The sequence below is a fragment of the Hippocampus bargibanti genome, linkage group LG10, assembly GCF_051943395.1.
Source record: "Hippocampus bargibanti isolate YZ-2025 linkage group LG10, ASM5194339v1, whole genome shotgun sequence".
NCBI classification, from domain to species: domain Eukaryota; kingdom Metazoa; phylum Chordata; class Actinopteri; order Syngnathiformes; family Syngnathidae; genus Hippocampus; species Hippocampus bargibanti.
In genome coordinates, this window is record NC_142743.1 from 6404288 (window position 1) to 6413270 (window position 8983).

Sequence of the window (8983 nt, forward strand, 5' to 3'; positions counted from 1 at the left end):
TTTCTTTCATAAGATTGTCCATATTCATGAAAGGATTACAAAGAGCTGACAACAAGCTTTCACTACATTTGCATGTCCTAAAATTGCCCAATCCATCCAATGTGTGAGAGTGCAAGGACATGTTTCTTGGTGTATATTGTCACTGTCCAAATGAGGTCCTCTGACATTTGAAATGCAAGTGTGACAAGGGGGACAAAAACAACCACTAAATCAACACATGAATAAATAATCAGTTCGCCTTTTGAGTGTCCCATTTTGACAAACCCCAGACTGTCCGCTCTAAAAGATGCCTGTGACTCATTTAAGTGCTCGACTGTTTCATATCAGCATCTATTTGATGCCGAGCTGAGTTGTGTAATAATGAACATATTTTTGTATTGCATAGTGCTCCTTCTTAATGTTCCCACTGATCTGATTCCACAAGACAATAGATGTGGCCCATTATTGGAGTAAACATGATCTTGTGAAATGTTGCTTGTTGGTTGAATCATTCTGTGGTCATCATGAACTGCCCCACAAATGTTGCATTTGCTTGGGGCAAACTGGGGGATTTTCTTTTTCTTTTTTTCCCCCGCTTGTGAACCCAGCTGGAATCGTACCAACCAGTCCACATCTCAGTATTTGTTCTTCAATGCTTCAAATAGACCAACATTGAAACGAGACCACCTGCATTTATGTACTTCATGCTAATGTGGAAAATTTCTAAGGGTAAATGAAATGCTGTTACTCTATTGAATTGAAAGGCCCATGTTTAGTGTCACTGAAAAGTGGATAAAAAATGGATGGGTCGAGGGATGGTTGTTTTTAAGTTAATGCATTTTTAAAATGACATATTTCCTCTAATGTCATTTTTTTTCCAAATTCAGTTGACAATATGCCGATACATTCAATCCCAGAGACTAAAAGGTCTGTCTGATACACTCAAGCAAATTGTCTGTGTGGACTGAAATTGGTCTCCCACTTTTGAAAAGGAGTCTCCTAAGCAATATTATAAATTGACTATTTTGACAATCACTCATGAAATGTCAACACCAAGGCAGGGTTTGAGGCCAAAAGATTGAAAGAACGGCATTGGGGCGTGACATTAATGTTTACAATGATGAAAGTGTAAAGTATATGGAATTTTGACAAAAGCATATCACAGACATTATTGCGACACATACGAAGTGTTGTAAATTGTGGTGAAGAAACGGCTATAAAGTCTCTGTTTGAAATAAAACAACCATGTGAGGCGAGGCAGGGTGGACCAGGATGGATGAAAAAGTAGAATTGTAGCAGTGGGGGAAGACGCATGGTCCTAGTGCACGCCACAGAGTTACAGTATTAATAAGTACAGTGATGCCTTGGCTTACAAACTTAATTGGTTCTCAGAAAATGTGTGTAAGGTGAAAAGTGTGTATTCCAAATATTAATTTCCCATAGGAAACCATTAAAATGAGAATAATCCGTTCCCAGGTTCCTAAGAAAATAATTTTCTACTAAATAAACCTTACAAATACAGAACATATACCTTATTTTGTGTATAATAAATGTGCTATGGTATTGTAATTAAATAAATAAACTGTACTGTATGATAAAGTGTATTGTTTTATTTATCTTTGTGATGGTCGTTGATGGTTTGATGGAATGGAGTGGGAGGAGGTGGAAGGGAAAGTCACATTCCATAAGGACTGTAGGAAGGAGGGTTAGCCTATCTTTCATAGGCTTATGCCCAGGGACGGACCTCTGTTCCTGTGTAATGAAAGTCCGCTTTGGCATCTTTTTTCCAAAAAAGGCCGGTTTCATCAGCATTAAACACTTGATGAGGAACGTAGCCTTCTTCCTCCACCATCTTGAGGAATGATTCGTTGTAAGATTTTGCAGCTTTATCATCAGAACTGGCTGCCTCACCATGACGAATGACGCTGAATCCCTGTACGATGCTTAAAGTTCTCGAACCATCCGTGTCTAGCCTTGAAATCATCAATGGATGACGAACTTTCAGATTGCCTCTTAACGATATCCGAGTGAAGTTGCCATGCTTTTTCGGCGATAATTTTACCTTGTTACTCATCCATTGTGTTCTGTTTAGCTGGGTTGATAGATTTTTGCATCAAGTGTCTCAAGGAGCTCTGGGTTGTACATCTTGGAAGTTTTAATATTGGAACAGCAACAGATGCAGGCAGACACACTAGACATTTCATTAATAGCTGGTTCCCTTTTCTCTTCAAATTGTACAGATGGCTTGTGCGGGTTATTGAGGAGACTGATTGATGTTAGTTATATTTTAAACTTTCAGTCTACACTCTGCCTTTGAACTGTCAATAAAGTTGAAACGAGTCCAAATTTAACTGTGGAAACGGTTTCTCACCTTTTCCCTTTTGTTTTTTTCTTTGTTCATGTGCTTAGAGCGTACAGTGAGACTTCAACTTATGAACTTAATTGGTTCCCAGACAGTGTGTAAGGCGAAAAGTGTGTATCTCCCAAAAAAATTCCCATTGGACACCATTAAAATGGGAATAATCAGTTCCCGGGTTTCCATAAAATATAGTTTTCAACTAAATAAGCCTTAAAACTACACACAACAAACTTTATTCTATGTATAATAAATGTGCTACTGTATTGTAATGAAGGAAATACACTGCATTGTATCATAAAGTCACTTTATTTACATTTGTGATGTCATTGATGGATTGATGGAATGGCGTTGGAGGTCGAAGGTCAAAGGGAATTGCTGTTTGGAAAGAGAGGCACATTACATGAGAACTGTAATTAAAGAAATAAACCGTGCTGTAAAATAAAGTTTTATTTACCTTTTTGATGGTCGTTGATGGCTTATGGAAGGAGAGTCACCTTCCATAAGGACTGTTGGTAACTTAACCTCTGGTGTGGCTTCTCTTCTTTTTTCTTTGGAGCCTCCTCATCATTTTTGCTGATTAAAAATCTCTTAATTGACACCTGTTGCTTTCTGACTTGTAAGGTCTTACGAAGCTGAGGCATCACATTATTGTTCATCATGTTGATGATTCTCATAGCCACAGTCTTTTCTGAATCATTCCACTTTGCCAACATTGCCTTTATGAGCTCACTTGATGCTGCAGCCATCTCCTCCTCAGATGTTCTCGAACCATCCGTTACTGGCTTTAAAATCCTCAATAAGCGCCGAACTTCCAGGTTGGCGCATAGCGATATCGGCGTGAATTAGCCGTGCTTTCTCACATAAAATAGCTTTACTCACGCTGTCGCCGGATAGCTGCTTTTCGTTAATCCATATTAACACAAGTGTTTCAACTTCTTCGATTGCCCGAGACTGTCGCTTTGAGAGCACGGAAACACCTTTTGCAACAGACGCACCTTCGATGGCTTTTCTGTCCCGGAGAATGGTAGCAATGGTTGACTTAGCATAGCCGTGCTCGGCCACTGAATCACACAAACACAAAACTCATTCGTGTTTTTCAATTACCTCCTTCTTCTCAGCGACGGTGATTTTATTTTGTGTCTTCTTGGGCTGAACACGAGCCTGTGGTGGTTTTTTTTTCGGTCCCATTATAGTAAAATTATCGGCAAAAAGCTCCAAGTAGGCGATCGACGTGTGCATTCAATGAGAGGGGGTGTGGAAAGTAGCGCCGGCTGGAGCGCTGTTCGGTCGTGTGCTTCCACCGAAGACCACTCCGCCAGATCCGAAGGTCGTGTGCTTGATGGACCAGCCGTGGTGGGTGTGTATTATGAAAATAGTACTTATTATGAGGTTTAATTTTCATAAATTTGACGTTCGTAAGATGAAAAGTTCGTAAGATAAGGTGTTCGTAAGTTGAGGTCTCACTGTACTTGTTTCAACTCTAACCCCTCCTCCTCCTCACTGCTGCGTGTGTCCCCTCCCTCCTGTACCACGGATCTTGACCAATCACGTGCGGCTTTAACCGACTGACTGGGGGCGGGGATTGGAGGACAAAAAAAAAGTCGGCTGCCATTTCCAGCTCCTTGTTAGGAGCCTGCTCCTTCGTTTGCTTCAGAAATCTAGCTCCACGAACCCATTGTGGCGCTCCGTGTGTTTCCCGAAAAATTGTTCATATGCCAAGATAATATTCTAGCGAATTTAACGTTCGTAAGGCCAAAAGTTAGTTAGTTAATGAATTCGTAAGCCGAGGTATCACTGTACGAGATACACACACCCACACACAAAATTTCATCACTGTAATTTACCTTTCCGGTAGTGGAATTATCAAACACGCATTGCTCAGTGGTATATATTGGAGCAGACCCAATGAAGAACTCAGTCTAAAATTGTGTGTGGGGGGATGGTGGTGGTGATGGTTTCGAAAATGGGATGCTTTTCCCTACTTAGGCATGGCTGCCCCAAATGGTGCCAGTGTTGCGAAGTCACTTCTGTATGTCCAAATAAGTCACAGGATAACTACAACATGTGCTGACTGGATACAGTTGAGATGCTTGTGTACATGCCATTGTCACCAACAAGCTGAAGTGGCATTGAACTTTTTCCACCCCTGTCATTCATTCACTGGTTCTGTGTGTGCTGTGCAACACAAATATTTCTGTAATCATGCATCGTAAAAGACAGAATCTGGATATGTCTGCAAGAGGGGGCAGAGGCTGCAGGGTGTGCCTCCTGTTAGTTTTTGGAAGATTCTGGCTACTGCAAATACATCTAAACCCTGAAAGTGTAGCCCTCAAGCAGATTGAGAAGCCTCGTTTAAACAAATGAGTCTTGATTATTTCGAGTTTTTGAAATTGGGAGAATGATTCTGAGACACATTCTAAATTGTACAAGTAGTTCTAGTCAGTGCTCATGGCCAAGTCTAATTCTGTGGAAAAAAAATGAAAATAAAAATGGCATTTTTTGATTTTATTTCATTTAATCATGTTTTCAGTAGAGAACATCAGACGGCTGAAGTATCCGTATCTCATGCAATAATTCTTTGACAAAGTAAGACTTTTTTTTGGTCTTGAATGAATACCATATTGTAAGGACAAATTGTACCACAGAATGCAACATCATTTCTCACCATAGGAAACAAACAGTCCAGGATTGAATTTAACTCAACAAACCCAAACCTTATGTCTGTCTTACTTTTCCGATCATCCACTTCCACCACTCTCTTTTCCATGAGAAACATGTAAATACAAAGGCCTCGAAACACATGTGCTAAGTCATAAAGCTGCATATGTGACCCCCCCTTTCCCTCCATTTTGTTCTTTCCTCTGTTCTGCCCCCAGCCTCAACTCCCTTGCCTGAAAAAGAAAACCGCAAGAAAGAAGGGAGAGAGGATGAAAAGCTAAGAAACAGGAAAACAACAAAAAACAAGAACAAAGAATGGAGGAGGGGATCACAGCATTGGGAAACCGACTTAATTGCCTGTGTGTGAATAGCAAAGGAAGAAGAGGGACAAGCTGGCGACAGGGAGGCAGGAGGAAAAAAAACACACACTGCCTCCCTCACCATTTCTTTACAATGGTGGCCTCTTGGTTGGGGGAAGTGCGACCAAGTCCCAGTTTCAGGCAAGATACACAAGGACAGATTATTTGTGAGTTACTTTTTCTGTTTACATTTTTTAAGCTTTGGCAGCTTGGCTTTCAGCCCTTTTTTTGTCTCAAACATCCTAGCATCTCTATCCTCACTCATCATTACTCGTCACTATGAAAAAAAAACTATGAAACCTATGGAACAACCCAAAGCCTACCAACAAGTTTTGAGAAGCCATCATGCTAAATCTAATTTTATAGAGGTCTTATTTTAATGAACACCTCCTACATAATTTATCTGATCACTTTCCAGGTTTGAGTCTTTCATTTATAAATGTTGATGAAGAAGTGATTGAACATTTTTTTATGTTATTGCACTTTGTTGCTTTGGTGATGCAATGTATGCTTTGGACGGTGAGTACTTGCATGTTGCACATACATATGGCAAGGCAAAAGGAGGATTATTGTCCCGTGTGCCAACCCCGCTGTGCAAGTATTTTCACATGGCCAGGCATTTGGTTTATTTATAGGTCCTCACACTTGCAGCTTTTATTTTATTTTATTTTAGTTTATTTTTTTACCAATACAATATTTCAGGTTGATAGGATTATTATTTTTGATTGTGTATAATTTGATTGTGTTTTTTTCCCATTATATATTTTTTTTCTCTTCCTTTCGGATTTTCCCTTCAGGGGTCGCAACAGCGAATCAGTGTCTTCCATCTAACCAGGTTTTGTGCATCCTCTTCTCTCATACCAGCTACCTTCATGTCCTCGTTAACAACATCCATACACCTCCTCTGAGGTCTTCCTTTCGGTCTCCCGCCTAGCAGTTCAAGGTTCAGCATTCTTCTCCCGATATAGTCACTCTCTCTCCTCTGGACATGTCCAAACCATCTGAGACTGGACTCTCTGACTTTCTCTCCAAAGCCTCAAATATGAGTTGTCCCTCTAACGTACTCATTCCTGATCCTATCCAACCTGGTCACTCTCAAAGAAAACCTCAACATCTTCATCTTTGCTTCTCCAGCTCTGCTTCCTGTCTTTTCGTTAGTGGCACTGTCTCCAGTCCAAACATCGTGGCTGGTCTCACCACCATTTTCTACACTTTTCCTTTGATCTTAGCTGAAACCCTTCTATCACACATCCCACCATTTAGACATTTTTGTCCAGCCGTTCCAGCCATTATAATTTATACTGTAATCAATTCCTACCTCAGTAATAATCATTAAAATGTCTCTTTCCAGATGCTTCATTCATGAACTGGATCCAGTGAATAAAGGCTAGTGTCTTCTACCTACTACATATGTAACGGAGTTGTGCGCTTAGATTATTAAATTATGAAGGAAGTGACGCAACGGCGCACAGTGTGGCACTATGTCCCGCCCATAGTTTCCAGAACAATCTCGAGGAGATTCAGGGTGAGTCGCAATTTTCTGTTGGTCTTGATTAACGCGCATTTTCATGACAATATCTTATTTTGTTTCCCCTTTTTTTACTGTCTAGTGTTATCTAATTAGTTCCCTTATTCATTTCGAGTCCAGATTACTTTTTGTGTCATTATTTACTTCACGTTTTGTCGAGTGGAACTTAGGAGCATATGCGCTTTTCTATCGCAGTTAATCACAAGACGAAACCCATGCGACTTCACCCATCCCTTCTGCCATACTGTGTTGCAGGTAATAATTGTTTCATTTCGTTTTTATTGAACAATATTTAGTTTCTTGTGTCGTGTTTCATTTGCCCGTGAGTGTCCGTGGCGGGTTGAACTGCGCGCCAGCCATTACAAGCGCACCGCGTGTTCTGCCGAGTCTCCGCCCATGATGCGTTCAGGGACATCTTGTAAATAACAGTGAACTTGTGTTGTATTCTCTTTTTATGTAAATAACCACTATACGATCACACGTTGTTAATTCTGTTTTGTTATCTTCAATGTTTTGCATTTGAGAACAATCTCGAGGAGATTCAGGTTAATCACAAGACGAAACCCATGCGACTTCACCCATCCCTCCTGCCATACTGTGTTGCAGTGTTGCAGAAATAAAAGAAATAAAAAGACACATCCACGCGTCTCGTCTTCATTAATACGGCAGCATCGTGGGGATGAAGACAGTCACTGTTGTGACACCCGTCACACATATATTAAAAGGTTTCTACAGCCGTCATCTGTACGACCAGTAATACTTTAGTTTGCTGACGAAGTTTCTTGGATAAGAAGCGAAACGTCCGTCACCTTCAAAGAAGTACAGATGACGACTGAGAAACCTTTTCATCGATGGACCACTCCTGTACGACTGAGAGCTTACAAAGACGTATTGCTGCCAACTTTGGGAGAGACATCCTGGGAGAGACATCTGCTGGTACGTAAATTAGAAAAGGCCACTTTTAAGTTAGCTGACTTAAAGAACCACCTCAGATTCAATCTTACATGTAGACAGAGCCGGTTAATTCCTAAATGCTTGAAGCAACCACCCCTGGAACCCGGATGCCGATAAAATGCAACAAAATTATATTAGAAAAATACTAAATTTGGAATTAGGAGACTTAACATAGAGATGAAAAACAGTCAGAAGTAGAACCTTATTATCAACGATTACAAACTGAACGTACCCACAAAATATATCAGTAAGTGTGTGAATTTACCAAATCCGGATACATGAGGCACCACAGCAAAACCAAAGAGAGACAAAAGGGTACATTTCAAAAATTACTTTTACAGAATGTCACGGTTTGCAAGGTGGTGATGGCGGGTGCGGATCCCAACTAGCAGGCAGGAGAGAGCAGGAGGTGGTATTTGAGAAATTGTATTAAAATACAGTCAGCAGGAACAAAATATAAAACATCAAAATAATCTGAACGGAAAAAATACAAAGTATCAAGCCGCTTCGGGATCCAGCGATGAGTGGGGTCTCGGACTTACGTGAACGCGGCCGTTGCACGGCTCGTCATGGATGTGACTCAATTCAAACATGCAGCACGACAGCGTGGCTGGACTTGGGCGTGCACTGCCAGACACCCAGTGTCACCCTGGACGGCCACCTGGAAGGAGGTCTCGGCCGGACGTTGACGTGGACGTTACGGCTCGTCGAGTGACGCAATTCAAACTCGACGAGGCGTGGGCTAACGTGGACGTAGCGTTGCCAGGCACGGGGTGGAAATGAGACGGGTCCGTTGTACCTGCGGGATCCGATGGTTGGTCGGGTAATTCTCTCACGGTTTGCAAGGTGGTGATGGCGGGTGCGGATCCCAAAAAGCAGGCAGGAGAGAGCAGGAGGTTGTATTTGAGAAATTGTATTAAAATACAGTCAGCAGGAACAAAATGTAAAACATCAAAATCATCTGAACGGAAAAAATACAAAGTATCAAAAGAAAACCAACATTAAAAGTCCGCCAAGATTAAACAAACACATGCACTGCACACAATTCATACAATTGCATCCAACAGCATACAATGTGTTCAACAGTATTCAATGACATTTAACAATTACAGCGCCACCCGTTGGTCGCCAACCAGATCATGATAC

The 8983-nt window shown here is 41.2% G+C and overlaps 1 long non-coding RNA gene across 1 annotated transcript; it reads left to right on the plus strand.

The window, feature by feature from the left end:
* Window positions 1-5388: 5388 nt before the first annotated feature.
* LOC148892227 (uncharacterized) lies at window positions 5389-7489 on the plus strand. Its single transcript, XR_016116297.1, has 2 exons — window positions 5389-5522; window positions 6707-7489. It is a non-coding gene; the product is annotated as an uncharacterized LOC148892227 (long non-coding RNA).
* The last annotated feature ends 1494 nt before the right edge of the window (window positions 7490-8983 follow it).